Below are 15,935 nucleotides of genomic sequence, written 5' to 3'. Positions count from 1 at the left end.
TAACATGAAAACTAATTCCAATTGTGTCAAATACTGATAAACTATTATTGAAATAACATTTTCCTACTTTGTAGGAAACTTATTCCTTAAAAAAAATAGAAAACCCTCCATTGAAAGAAAACCTGCAACTCCAATAGAAATAGAAAATGAAAATATTAGATAATAATTCGTAAATCCTCATCTAATATTTAAGATTTAATAGCATTAGAAAACTTGTTATTTATTTCTATGACTGTAAAAATTTAATTCTGAAACTTATTCAAAACTTCCATATTTTAGCATTCGATTTTTTAAAATTTAATTCATGATCAGTTTATTTTTTTTTATGGAACAGTTTACTTTTATTAATAACTGTTAAATGTGACAAAAGAATAAAAAAAAATTGGGGTTTTGATATTTTGATTAATAGAAAATAAAGGATTGATATAACAAAAGATCAACCTTAATTATAAAATATATCTAATATATGACTAATGGTGTAATTTCCTCATAATAAATTTATATTTCATATATTAACTTTATATAAAGAGAAATATTATATAATATATAGTTATATATTTTGTAAGGTTTGGTAAACTAATTACAATAATATAAATTTATAATTTATTAATAAGGTATAACATTATTATATAGTCAAAAAAATTATCCCGATTAGTTCCCGTTTATAAAATGAAATAAAAAATATTTACCTAAAATGTAGACATGGAGAATCGAACACCTAATCAAATGGAAATCGCCTTAACCATCTGAACCAATTCTACTTCTTGTTAACCATTTAATTAAGTAACAAATATTAGAAGTTTTAAATATTAAATTTTTTAAACATTTTATAAAATAGAATCTCGTGCTTCTTTACCCCATTCTCTCTACTTCGATTTTTTTCTAGGGTTCTATCTCCTCCACTGCACTCCATCGTCGCTGCCATCGCTGCTACCACCTCGCACGCCGCCACCCCCACCTTGCACACCGCCACCTCCACCTCCACCTTTTACCGATCTAAACTCTGGTAAGTTTTCTAAACTCTGAACTTTTATATTTCAATTTCTAAACTCTGTGTTGCGTACATTGTGTAGATTTGAAGTTTTATATGTTCTGTGTTATATTTGAAGTTTTATATGTTAGGGTATTAGATATAGTTCTTAATTAATTCATAGAAGCTTCCTCTCATGAAAAATCAATTAGGAAAATTTTCTTCACCTGGTTTTTCAGCCATGGAAAATTTTCTAGACAGCCACTCCCACCTTTCCCATCTCATCACCTCTTATTCAATCAGGTATTATGGGGTCTTATAGCTAAGCAATAAACTTCAAACGTTACCTACACTTTCTAATATAAACATCAATATAAGGGACCTGTAAAGCTACAAAAAATGGAGGAAATCTTCGTGAAATTATGCATATAAGAGAAGGGAGATATCAGTCACTTGAAGAATGTTTGGTGTAAGGGGCTGTATGTGATGTTTTTAGAGAGTTGAGGGGGTTGAGAGGTTGTCCCCTAAGTTGAGGCTGTATATCATTTATTTCAAGTTATGTAAGATAATAAAATTTTATATTTTATTATCTTGTAAATTAAATTTTTAATTTATTTTTTAGGACTTAAACTATTAGATATTTATCCGAATCACCGAAAAATTATATTGGATTGGACCGGAACTGAATCTCCGAATCCCCGAACTGGACTGGACTGAAATTTTGGGGCAATTCAATTCTGGAGATATATTCTTTCAATCCAATCCTGGAGATTTCATTTTATTAATCTCCGAATTTCAATCCAATACTGGAGATTCATGAATCCCCGACTTGGACCGAACTGTGCCCAGCCCTAATTCTAGTAAAAGTAAGTCAGTCCAATGTACCTCATTTCAATACGGTATTTGCATTGCTCACGTTGTGTAAGTGTATCCATAATCCAATGGCGCGTCAACTACAACCAATGAGATGTATTTCCCAAAAAACGATAGGAAAAATTTAGAGCTTATCCCGTCAAATAAATCTTGGGAAGGAAACAAGTATAGTTTACTGGAATGAATCCATAAGATGTATTTATTATTTTACCGATATTACATAATTTTTGTAGTCCAAAAAGCTTGGGAGAATACTCTGCGCAATCTATGGCTTAAATGTGATTCGATTAATGTGGTGGATCTCTTTTACAATCACTAATTGGATCGATTTGGTTGACATCATCTGGTTCAACCAATTTGAATTAACCAATTGATTAATGTCATTGGACCGGTTCGATTAATGTCATATTATATTATTTATAACGTTTTTCGATTCCAAATTACCGATGATAGTTATTTATTTTTCCGTGCTTCTAGCAGTGAAGTTGAGACTATTTAGCGATGCTTGCAAATCTATGAAAAGACATTATGACAAAGTATCAATTTTCAGAAACCTTCACTTCTGTTTAGTAACAATACACAAGAGAGGGATAGAGTGAGTGTTAACGATCTTAAAATGGAAATGTTAAAGAATTAAAGTTTTTTATAACGACATTTACTATGAAATCAAATTTTTTATTTTCCAAAACCACAATTTCTGGAGCTTTTTCTCTCTACAAATTCACTTTCTCTCTTCTAACCAAACAACATCTAAATAACTTTAAAAAAAAATATTAAAGAATTAAAGTTGCTTAAAATATTATCAATTCTTGGAATTTTTTATTTTGTGTCGTCAAAAGTCTTTTCAGCCGATGATTGAAATTTAGTAGTAATGATGTTTGAAATTATAAAGTTGAGTGACTTTTATGTTATATTTGAAGTTTAATGGTCATACCGTGAAAATGTGTAAAATTTAGTGGCCACAGATCGATGTAATTACTCTTTTACTTTTTTTCTAATAAGTCGAGCGGACATAACACTTGAGGATTAATTATGGATTAGTCGATGATTAATCGGATTTGTATTTTTGCATTTTTTATAATATAAAATTATTTATTATAGAAAAACACGTATATTTGTAACATATATCTCTAAAAATATGCAAACACATCAACATTTCAACAATAATATCATTGAAACAACTCAAACAAATAAAATATAATGTTCACAAGTAATCAAGGTTATCAAACCCGGACCGGTCCGGCCGGTCCAACCCGGTTCGACCAGAATCAGTCACAATTAAATATAAATTTTTTGACAAAGGTAGGATTCAAACCTTGGACTTTTGGTCTATAGAGTCTAATACTCACAACTACACTACCATTTCACTTATGTCTATTATTAACTATTTAAGAATAAATAATAATGTTATAACTTAAATAATTAAAATATAATTTAGTATTATTTTTTTCTATTTAGATAAATATCATTAAAAAACTATTATATTTTCTCAATATTAATACAGTTTAATTAGCATTTAGATTTTAAATATATACAAATAAATTTTAAAAATCTAATAAATTTAAATTTAAGTTGAATTATAAAATACATATCCTATTAGCATATTTACATGTTGATTATTAATAAAAAATAATCACTATTAATTTTAAAAGTATATATATTCTTTAATTTTTATATTTATTTGTCATGTTAAATTTATTAATTTGATATCATGTTTTGATATCATGTTTTGATACTAAATAAATGTTATTATATTAGTATAATTTTTATGAATATAGTTGATATTATACTATGTTATAAGATTAAAATATGAATAAAAATATAATTTGCACATGATTTTTGAATACCGGTTGAACCCTGGTTGGATCCCGGTTAAACCTCAAACCCTTGACCCTTTGTCTTTTCCGGTTGTTTGACCGGTCCGGTTTTGACAACCATGCAAGTAATAGAATTCACCAAAATATAATGTTCTTAAAGTCTTAATACATATCATTAAAACAAATAGAGAACGCAATTAAACAAAAATATATCCAAAAATAATAAACACAATACACAAATAATCATGCAACAGTCAAAAGTTAATTATATTAAAATAAAAAAAGCTTTTGCTCATCGTCGCTTAAGCGGTGTCTAGGCGGAGCGCACAAGGCTAAAAAAACGCCCAAAGGAACTAATCGGAGAAAATCAAGGCGGATTCTCGATTTCAAACGCCTAATGGGGTAACTCGTTGACACCGTGTGGCGCTTACTTTTTCCCCTGGAGGTAAGCCAACACAAAATTATACCTCACAATATCTGCAAGAGGCACATATATGGATTATGGACAATTTATAAGCTAGGCTAAATATTTTGGGTCTGTGGTGGGGGTGCCAGCATAGCTGGGATGTCCGCCGCTTACCCTTCCTCGCTAACCAATCTTTAATAAAAAAAAAAATAAGCTAGGCTAAATAAGGGGCAAACATTCATATTAATAACATACAAACAATCCACACCAATCACACATATCAACAAGCAACAGCAACACAGAAAGGGGCACGAGATATACATAATGCACGGATGATTTTATTAACATAAAGATACCAATAATACACCCTCCAATGCCCCTATCAGTAGTAGTAGGGGGGACACTACTAAAGATGGAGAGAACTTTGACCAATCCTAGTAACAAGTTCCGGATAGACTAGCCACCCCTTATAGTATTTCTTAAGCCAACTCGAGACTCGGAGACAGTAAACTTTACAATATTTTATTCGTCGTTGCCCCGATTATCTGGACACTCTCCCCACTTTACATTCACCCCACTTTACATTCACGTTCTTCCCGGGGGCGTCCAGACTCTTTAATCCCACTTGGATCTGTCATTCGATATTTTTAACAGAATTTAATGTGCACAACTAATTCTAAACTAATTCTAATATAAACTCCACTCCACTGAGCTTGTCGAGACCTTTTAAGTGCCTCAAATAAGACAGAAAAATGATAAAAAATATATTGTGTAGTTTTAAACTTAGGTGAGCAAGTGGAATGAATTGAGTACCTTTTAGTGCACTCGTACCTTATATTTATTGGAGAATCAGGTTGTGAGCCCTAAATGAGAGCCGAGGTCCATGTGGTGGAGTCGTAGTGAGAGCTTGTTGTCAACCAGAAACATTTGTAATGGTTGTACCTGTGGTTCCGTGAATCACGACGTGCAACGCGAGTGTTAATGTGCATGATCTTGAAGTCTCTTTTGAACGGTTCACATGGTTTCTTTATAGGAAGGGGACAGATCTAGGGGAACTAGGGAGACTTAAGCACTTACCAGTTACCGAAAATTCTATGGAAATTGTGTACAAACTTTGAATTTTTTATATAAAAATATCAATTTAACACACATAAATCACGAAAGACTTCCAAAAACACCTTATGTTAATGAATCCTCGATCCGTCATTGGAGGCCTCAATAGTCCACGTGTAATATAATTAATAGTGTAATATCATAATGTATCAAATTGAAAAATAACCCTAATCACCACACAACATAAGAAAAATGTTGCCTCCTCCTCCTCTCATGCGCCTCCTCTCTCTCTCTCTCTCTCTTCTTCTTCACTCTAGTCTGTGGATTATTCAGTCTTCCCTGACTAACGTTGTGTGGTTGCCTGTCACCGGTGGTACAAAATCGTGGTGCTAAGATCCGCTTCCGCTACCACTTCTGCTACTCTGAAAGATCTACAAGTTCTGCTATTTAATAAGGTATACTCAAACCTGTATATCTCAAATGGATTAATTGTTGTTAATCCTTCGTAGACTTAATCAAGAAAAACAAAAACATTGAGGGCCTAAGGATGTCTTTTTTTTTTTTCTTCTAGTAAATTCAAACATCTTCTAGATAGCTCTATTATGCATATAAAAGGCAAACTTGGGAGGTGCACATGATCATCAAAATGAGTGGAATAATTAGTAGCTCAAACACATCTTATTATGCTATGTCTACAAATGGTTATAATAATCAAGAAATAAGGAAGAATATGAGGCCGCCGGATTATTTCTTCGGCGGCAGCAGCAGCTTTTTTCAGATGCCACTTCACTACCCAAGATTCAAGAAAAACGATTATGAAACGATGCCGGAATGGAAGCTGGACTGGCTGCTTAAAGCTTATGGACTGCCCGTCGTCGGAGATGTCAATCAGAAGAGGAAGTTTGCTATGGGAGCATTTCTTTGGCCTGAGGAGGAGACTAATTAATTATGTTTTATATATAAATATATTATGCTTTATGTTGTAAGTATGATTCAATATTGTTAATCATGAATTAATTTCCTTTAGTTAAGTGATGAAGATTAATATATGTACACCCAGTGGCGGAGCCAGAGCTCAAGTCCGGAGCGGCTCCATTGCATGAAGTTTTTTTTTTTTTCTTAATAACGACTTAAGGCTTTGATTCATAGTAGTCAAATCAAAATTTTCAAATTTTGATAATATAAGGGTAAATTTGATCATAATTGGAAATATTAAGGTACAAAACAATTGAGATTTAATATAAAGTAAGGATAAAGTGCAAAAATACTATAATATTTACGTCTAAGAACAATTTTACCTCTGACATATAAAAGTGCAATTTTACCCTTATATTATCATTACAACCAATTGGATGTAGAGATTCATTTAATTATCACTACAACCAACTATGCAAACTTAGTTTTATGTCGTATAATCACATTCTACATTATAAGTACTAATTTTAACTATTTTGAGGGCTGCTTGGGACTGAACCACTATTCGTCAAGGGTGTTCCGGAGGGTCGGAGGGTCGGGAGACCCTCCCCTACCTCCTAGCTCCGCCACTGTGTACAACTAAATTAGGTACTTCGGTTTTTAATATAGTTGGTTCAAATTTTTTCATCAAAATCAATAAATATTAATATAAATATTAAGGTTGGTTTGAGTAGTTAAGGATGTTGAGTCGTTTAAACTAGAGATTTCGAATTCGAGTCCTAGTCAGGAACGTATACATGGGAATCCAAGGGACCCGGTAGTGGTGGAGCCAGGAATTTAGACTTGGGGGGCTAAACTTAATTGTACGGTTGAGGATAAATTTTGAAAGTCCAGCCCGTTAGGGCTAGGTAAATTTTTTTTAGCCTCCAACACGTTAAAACTGTAAAAATGTTATCATTTTTTAGAAACTAGCATATTGAACTAATAGAAAATTAAATATGTTTACTCTTTTTAATGGTAAAGAAATAATAAAAATGAATTCAAAAGTATTATCAAAATAAAAACTCCATTTAAATTAATTAATAATGGTAACATGTTAGTTGATCACAAGACCTCCCAAATATTAGTATGCATTCTTAATTATCTCATCGACCTTTAAACATTGAAATCATTCTACATAGAGTCAATATATACTAGTTTTAGTGGGGCTACAGGGGACAAATCGGATTAAACCTTTGTTTGGGGTCAAAAGTAGAAATTATTACATTGTTGGTTATAGTTGAAATTTATTTTCGCCAAAGTGGCTGTTTTTTAACTATGGTTAAATATTGTATTTTTTTGATTTTTTTTTACTCAACTAGTGGACAGGCCAATAAATATTAAAAAAAAATTAAAAAACAATTTATAAAACAATTATAAAGAAAAAAATCAATTTATCATTTTATAAAAATAAAATTATATAGTATAATGATGTTATTGAATTTTTATTTTATAAAAGTTTGATTAAATTTAAATTTAATTTTGTTTGGAAATGTTAGAATTAAATTTGCACATTTCATACGTTATGGTTAAATCTGTACTTCGCTTGAAACGTTACGGTTAAATATTTAATGCATTACTAACAAAAAAGAATTTAGTATATTAATAACAAAGTAAAATATTTTAGACATTTTTAAAGAAATTGCGATTAATTTATATGTAACAGATTTAGTTTTTTGAAACAGTCTAAAATATTTTACTATATTATTAACATAGTTATGAAAAAAAATGTATAAAATTGATTCAATTTATTGACAAACTGGTTTAGAAGGTCTGACGTGGCAAAAAATTTGTCAAACAAATTTTGTTCAAAATTTCGGTAGCGTATGGTTAAAATTGATCTTCCTTAGAAATGTTAGTGCTAAATTTGCACAATTTCATACATTAGGGCTAAATCTGCACTTCGCTTGAAATGTTACGGTTAAATATTTAGGGCCTGTTTGGTTCAGCTGTTAGCTAATAGTTGTTGCGGTTGCAGTTACAGTAAGCTGTTTGTTATTAGCTGTTTTTTTTTTTTTTGGTAAGAAAGGAAAGGAAAAACAAATAACCAAAAGCCTACACCGGGATCAGTCTAGGAAGGCTGACCCCAACCCTATCTTCTAGGAGAGATGACAAAAGAAAAGAAGGAGGAACAGAGAGGGTAGAAACACCTAACATTCCCCCATGCCCAGCAGCTGCCAAGCGATCCGCCACGCGGTTTTGCTCCCTATAAATATGGGAGAAAATAAGAGTCTCAAAGGCAGGACGAAGCCTCAAAATCGCTTTGATGAGATTCTGGCTCTTAAGACAAACAACCTGGCTATCCGAAATCCTGTTAATAGCCTCCAAATTATCAGACTCCACCGAAAGCCTTTTAACACCCATGCGAATGGCGAGTTTAATACCCGACAGAATACCCCATAATTGCAAATTAGCTGTTTAATCCGGACAAATCGACCAGTACTTAAGGGCGGAGCTGGTAGCCAAGGGGCTCCGGCCACCCCGAGCCCTAAGCTGGCTCCGCCCCTGACCCGGATCCCTCCAGCCGCCCACTAAAGGTAGTTCCGTCCCTCCTGTCTCCATAAAACTTAAAAATTAGGTAAAATTACACCATTTTATATGTTAGTGATAAAATTGCTCTTGACTGTTAATGTTAGGATAACTCTGCTTAAACACGTTTATCTTCGAAATTCTGATAAAATCAGTGCATTAGTGCTTGCATGACTGTCCCTTAAATGGTGTCTCCTTCCCTGTCTCCCCAATCAATAAATTACATGTGGAAAATTTATTATAATCAGAATTTAGATTCATTATATCTGTTAACCATGTTTTTTTTAAATTTTACAATCCACGTCTTTCTCTCTCTTTAGTCGAGTCTTCTTCTTCTCTTTTAAGTTTGAAAAGCCATTTTTCTCTGGATATGAAGAGTTAAGTGTCTAACATGGAAAACAAGGATATCATTCAGTTTTTTTTTTTTTTTGAAAAAATAAAGAATTTTGTATTAAATTAAATCAGAAGATAGAACATCACTAATAAAGGGAGGTGGACATGCCCACTTTCCTCCGAACAGAACTAGAAGTAACAGCTTTAGCTACGCTATGGGCTGCTAAATTCGTTGAACGCTTAACAAATGAGATAGAACAAAAGTTCATGTCTCGTAATAACTCACAATAGTCTCTAATAACATCGTAAAGATAGGATAGTTGGAAATCTTGATGTTGTATTGCTCTTACTACGACTAAGCAATCCGACTGAAATTCTACATGGCTGAGCCCGAGATCCTTCACCCACGACAAAGCTTCTCGGATTGATAGTGCTTCCGGTAAGGGTGGGTCTGTGATGTCCGCCAAAGGGCCCATACGCGCAGCAAAACACCTCCCGTTATGATCCCTTAAAAGGAACCCGTAAGAGCAGAAGTTTTGGTTGCTTGTAATTTCTGCGTCGACGTTGCAGATAAAGCTACCTGCTAGCGGTTTCTTCCATTTCGCCTGTGTCTGAACTGCTGATATTCCTGAGCCTAGTTTCTGCACTTGCGCTGCTCGGCTTGAGGTCTACTGCTGCTGATCGACATATTTCCTGTGCATGAATATCTTTATCCTCCCAGACCTTGGCATTACGAGCTTGCCAAATATTCCAACAAATCATGGCTATGCTTCCTGCTTCCTCTGCAGACCCCTCCAACTGACTGATCATCCATGACGTAAAGCTTTGAACCTGATCCATTCTCCTGTCATTGTAAAAGATTAGCCATACTAGAGACGCCCGGGGGCACTCGATAAAGACATGGAGAATTGTCTCGTTGTATGCACCACAGACCGGACAACAGTTAGGTAAAGTACTATGCCGCAGTGCTAAATTATGCAATGTAGGTAGACAATTGCTAAAAATTCTCCAAAGACGGTTCTTCACTTTTGGTGCCACCTGTAGGTTCCAAATTAGATTCCACTTGATTTGGGGAAGATTGTTTGGCACCGTGGGATATTTGGCTATTTACTATTTGGGCGTTCCTATTAAGGCTATCTAAGAGACATTGGTTTGTATTGGTGTAAAAACTTACAAATAAAATCGATTCTTGGGCCGCAAAATGTTTGTCTTTTATTGGTAAAGTCGAATTCATTATCTATTTCTTGTATAGTGTTCAAGTGTTTTGGATGAAAATTTCCATTCTTTTTAAAGTTCTGTTCAAATCCATTGATGATAAATTTAGAAACTTCTTTACAGTAGTGAGGCTATAAAGTGTTAGAAACTAGGCCTAATGCATACCCAGCCCCCTAAAGTTGTCCATTTTATTCATTTAACCCCATCACCTCACGGGACAACCCTTTAACCCCCTAAACTCCAAAAAAACGCTACTTTTAACCCCATATTTTAGATTGCCAAGATATAATGTTGTCTGTGTGTATCACGCGCATGACACGTGTGTATCCCGCATTACCCAGCCCCCTAAAGTTGTCCATTTTGTTCATTTAACCCCCTAAACTCCAAAAAAAATGCTACTTTTAACCCCATATTTTAGACTGCCGAGATATAATGTTGTCCGTGTGTATCACGCGCACGTGTGTAACGCGATATTCCCTCACATGCTCGGCGAGCAAGAATGGGTGTGCTCAGCGAGCACCTTGGGGAAATCGATTTCCCCACTTCATCAGGCACTTAGGACATCGACCAAGCGAATTAGGACTTCTGCTCGGCGAGCAAGAGCATATGTGCTCGGCGAGCAAGAGCTACCTTTCTTGTATGCATTATATTGTGTAATGGCTACCTTTTTTGTTTGCTGGTGTTCTTATCTTGTGTATGCATTATCTTGTGTAATAGATACCTTTCTTGTATGCATTATATTGTGTAATGGCTGCCTTTTTTTAATATGATGAAATAAACTTGATTTGCTCTTTTCTTTCCTACTTTCTTCTTTTGAAAGTCCTTAATATTGAAAATTTTCTATAAATATCATTTAGTCATCACTTCTCTTCCACTGTATTCTATACTTCATGTCAAATCAGATTTTAACTCTTCCTTTGTATTGCCTTCCACTGTATCTATATACAATGTGGTCATAATTCATACAAAGTTAAGACATTTTTTACAATTCCAACGTGGATTGAGACCAAAAAAAACACCAATTAAAAATTAGAAAGACACCAATTAAATCTTCTTTATCTCCAATGCACGTACTTGAGTTAGAACTAGGAGTATTTTTGGAGTTTAGGGGGTTAAAGGGTTGTCCCGTGAGGTGAGGGGGTTAAATGAACAAAATGGACAACTTTAGGGGGCTGGGTATGCATTTTTTACCGTTGGAGGCAAGAACAAAATCCTCCCACGTGCCTCCTGTGTTTGAGACACAAACGTTGACTAGGTCAATGCCACGTCAGACGATATGGGGTAAAAAGTAGCGTTTTTTTGGAGTTTAGGGGGTTAAAGGGTTGTCCCGTAAGGTGAGGGGGTTAAATGAACAAAACGGATAACTTTAGGTGGCTGGGTATGCATTAGGCCAAACTTTACTTGAGTGATAATAGTTTAAACTAATAAATTACAAAAACTAAGTGACAATAGTTTGCTTAGCGTAAAATGTTTATTCTATTAATTAACTTTGACAGAAATATACAGAGCCAAATTGCATTTAGCAGAGTTGAACCCATACTGTATCTAGCCAATTTTGATACATAAATTAAATATTTGAGAAAATCTTTTCAAACATTAGATGTAATTTGGCAAGAAGTTTTTGGTGATGAGGTTGATTCTTCTTTTATGAGATATTCAAGCTGTATTCCATGAATTACATGAACATAAATTGAGCATCATAGTATGGAAAACTAAGATTAAAATGACAATTCCAATTTCAGTTTTTTTTTGGTAAGAAATAGACACATGCTTAGCTGCATTATTCAAAGATTTTGTGTACAGCTTGGTTAATTGCTAATTGTCTGCAACTGCAATTCTAGAAAAGGAGAGAAGGAATAAAAGTAATTAGAGTTAATAGGATAAACTTAATCATTAAACCAAAGACATGGATTAGAATACAGATATAAACTTTAGTTTTTCAATATGATTAAATTTCACAAGATGAACAAAAATTTAAAACTAATGTAAAAGTAAGAATATCAGTCCAAACATTTCCCCGTCTTATTTTTTTAATCTCTTTGGATTACAACATCTACAAGATAATTTTTCCTTCTTCTATCCTCCTTTTCTCAACAAACAATCAAGGGTTAAGGTGCAAAAATACCTCTAATGTTTTGGGTCAGGAGCAATTTTACCCCTAACGTCTAAAATGGTGCAATTTTGCCCCTAACGTTGGAAGTCAATAGCAATTTTACCCCTAACGTTAATACATTGGGTTAATTTCAGACCCTATTATAAAACACATATATTTTTGTTCCTTATTCAGCACCAATTGCATAACAATTCGTTCTGAAAAAAAGGATTTCATGTTTTTTATAATTTAATAATAGAATTTGAGATTAATATTTATAAATTTGGTGAATTTTTTGAATTTATTTTGTCTAATTCGTACAAAACAGACAGTATATTTTTTTGTTTTTTTCGCATCCCAACATATGTTTATGATTTGTTACTGATAAAATGACACACGTATGAAGTGTAGATGACAAGATATATGACCAAGAAGACAGTTTGATGAATTATTTCTCAAATTGACCCAATTTATTAACGTTAGGGGTAAAATTGCTCTTGGCTTCCAATATTAGGGGTAAAATTGCACCATTTTAGACGTTAGGGGTAAAATTGCTCCTGACCTAAAACGTTGGGGGTATTTTTACACCTTAACCCAACAAACAAACATAAAATAAGGAAGAAAATTAGGTTAGAAATTACCTTTTATACAGTCTACAGAAATGCTCTCACGAGTTGGGGTATCACTTGCAATACAGGATTTGGCAACTGAAGATGAAAACTGAATATATATAATCCAGAAATGCAGCTTCATGAATAAAATTATCGATAATACCCAATTTCTGTTGGAATTCAGAATTAGGTCTTCAATTCTTTTTTCCCATTACTGATTTTGGGAGCAGAAGAAAAATGGCACATGCATCTGTTTTCAATCAAAGCAAAGTGTTTGCATAATTCAAACAACCGACGAAGAAGAAGAAGACAGGTGTCGTTTGATAAAATTGAAAATTAAGTGCTGACAAAATAAGTACTGAATTTGAAGCGTTGAATATTATAAGTGTTTAATCTTTTTTCCTATTACTGATTTTGGGAGCAGAAGAAAAATGGGTGCCTCTGTTTTCAATCAAAGCAAAATCGTGTTTGCATAATTCAAACAACCGAACGAAGAAGAAGAAGACTCTACCGACAGAGAGAGAGAGAGCGTTGATCGTAAAATTTGGTTAGAAATGGAGTTAAGAAAACATGGTTAATCAGGGCAAATTATTAGAAGCACCCGGTTAATATAGCTACACATATTATAAGAGACTCCACTATTTTAATTATTACGTGGGGCATAATACACGTGTCTAAATGTGAATTGGGGTCTTCTGGATGACATGGAAGACCCAGTGCTTAATATAAGAACTCGTTAACCAGAGTTAATTGTGGTTAACAAATTTAATGAATCTAAATACTGATTAGGATAAATTAGACACATGTAATTTATTGATTAGGAGACAGGGAAGGGGACATCATTCAGGGAATATGTGAAAACTAAAGCTTAGATTGAAGAGAATAAAATGGAGAAATATCAATCTTATTATATCATACAGTAAAGCAAAGGAGCAAGGTTATATACATGAAGAATTGATAACAGAAGCTGTTATCTTTCTGTTATGAATCAATGAATGAAATTGATAGTTGAGATCTAATGGTTACAAATAAAAGAAGTGGTAACAATCACATGTGGTATAGTGCATTGAAACTGAACTGTAGTTGTTTCACACCCCCTCCTCAAAATGAAGCTTAGTTAGCTGTTTGAGTATCTGTTAGTTTCATTTTGGCTAAAGCTGGCAACATGTGTTCAAGGCTGAGAGATTTGGTAAACATATCTGCAAGTTGCAGTTTTGTATCAATGTGTGGTGTTTCGATGAATCCATTCTCAATATGCTCTCTGATAAGATGGCAATCAATAGCAATGTGTTTGGTGCTGTCATGTGAGACTGGATTTTGTGCCAGAGCTATGGCGGACTTACTATCACAGTGCATCTTAATTGGTAAATCAACTATAATACCAAAATCCTCCAAAATGAACTGCAACCATTTTAACTCACAGCTTGTATAAGCCATACTTCTATACTCGGATTCTGTGGATGATCTGCTTACTGTAGTTTGTTTCTTGGTTTTCCATGATACAAGAGAATCCCCGAGAAAAACACAGTATCCTGTTAGAGATCTCCCTGTTTCCTTGCATTTACCCCAATCTGCATCACAGTATGCAGTGATCTGATGTATATTTGAACTATTTGAATACAGCAGTCCATAACGTAATGTGCCTTTTAGATATCTTAGAACATGGATTGCAGCCTTCAAGTGATGTTCACATGGTGCCTGCATAAACTGGCTTAACTGTTGTGTTACAAAAGTCAAGTCTGGCCTGGTGAACTGTAAATACAAGAGTCTTCCAATCAACCTTCTGAAAATTGCAGGTTCCTTCAATAGAACTCCTGGATCAGTCAAAACTATCCCATGTGTCATAGGATTTGCTACTATAGTAGCTTCACACATACCTGCATCTCTTAGAATATCAGTGATATACTTTGTCTGGCTCAGCAAAAGACCAGAATTTGATCTAGCAATCTCTATACCAAGGAAGTATTTTGCAAAACCAAGGTTTTTAATGGTAAACAACTGATGCAAATGGATTTTAACTTCTTCAATGTCCTTCTCATCTTCCCCCATTATCAAAATGTCATCCACATACATTAGCAAAGCGATAAATCGTGATTTCGGATTGTCTGCCATAATAAACAAACAATGGTCACTCTTTGATCTTTTAAAACCGTAACAGATGAGCTTGGAAGAAATTTCTTTGTGCCATTGTCTCCCGGCTTGTTTAAGACCATACAAGGATTTAACAAGTTTACACGCTTTCCCTTTTCCTGCTTTTGAATACCCCAATGGTATCTGTAAGTAAATTTCTTCATCTAAAGTTCCATGCAAATACGCATTATTCACATCCACTTGGTGTATATGCCAATTCATGGCTGCTCCGATTGCAAAAAAAACCTTGACTGTTACTGACTTTACTACAGGGCTGAAACTCTCATGGTAGTCAACTCCAAACTCCTGGTTATACCCTTTAACCACCAGTCTTGCTTTATATCTTTCAATTTCCCCAGTTGGTTTATATTTGATTCTAAACACCCACTTAGTAGGCAATGGCTTCATTCCTTCAGGCAATGTAACTACATCCCAGGTATGGTTCTTTTCTAGTGCTTCCAACTCACTTTGCATAGCTGCAATCTAGTTTGGATTAGTGCAAGCTTTATAGTAGTGAAGTGGCTCTTTCTCTTTCTGAATATTTGTCAAAAAAGCGACTTGTTCAACTGATAAGAAAACGATGTTCAGTTGACTTGGGTTTGTTTGTACAAAGTTTGCAACAAAATCTTGCATCCATACTGGTTTTGCTGTTTTTCTAGTAGACCGTCGAACACTTCCTTCAACCGTGTGCATAATTGATGGAATCTGTGCAACTTGAGTTGTAGATGGATCTGCTGAAGTTGCAAGCGTTTCTGTCAGTACTATAGAATCGTCTGAAACACTAGAACTGATATCCCTCTTATAGGGAAAAATGTGTTCCTGAAAACTAACATCCCTGCTTATGATGACTTTGTTTGAGGCAATGTCCAGCACCTTATACGCCTTATGACCGTGAGCAAAGCCCAAAAATAAGGCCTTGTAAGCTCGAGGACGAAACTTATCCTTGTTGGGA

The sequence above is a fragment of the Euphorbia lathyris genome, chromosome 1 (genome assembly GCF_963576675.1).
Source record: "Euphorbia lathyris chromosome 1, ddEupLath1.1, whole genome shotgun sequence".
In the NCBI taxonomy this organism is placed as follows: domain Eukaryota; kingdom Viridiplantae; phylum Streptophyta; class Magnoliopsida; order Malpighiales; family Euphorbiaceae; genus Euphorbia; species Euphorbia lathyris.
The sequence above is the reverse complement of the archived record's forward strand: the minus strand, read 5'-3'. Positions refer to the sequence as shown.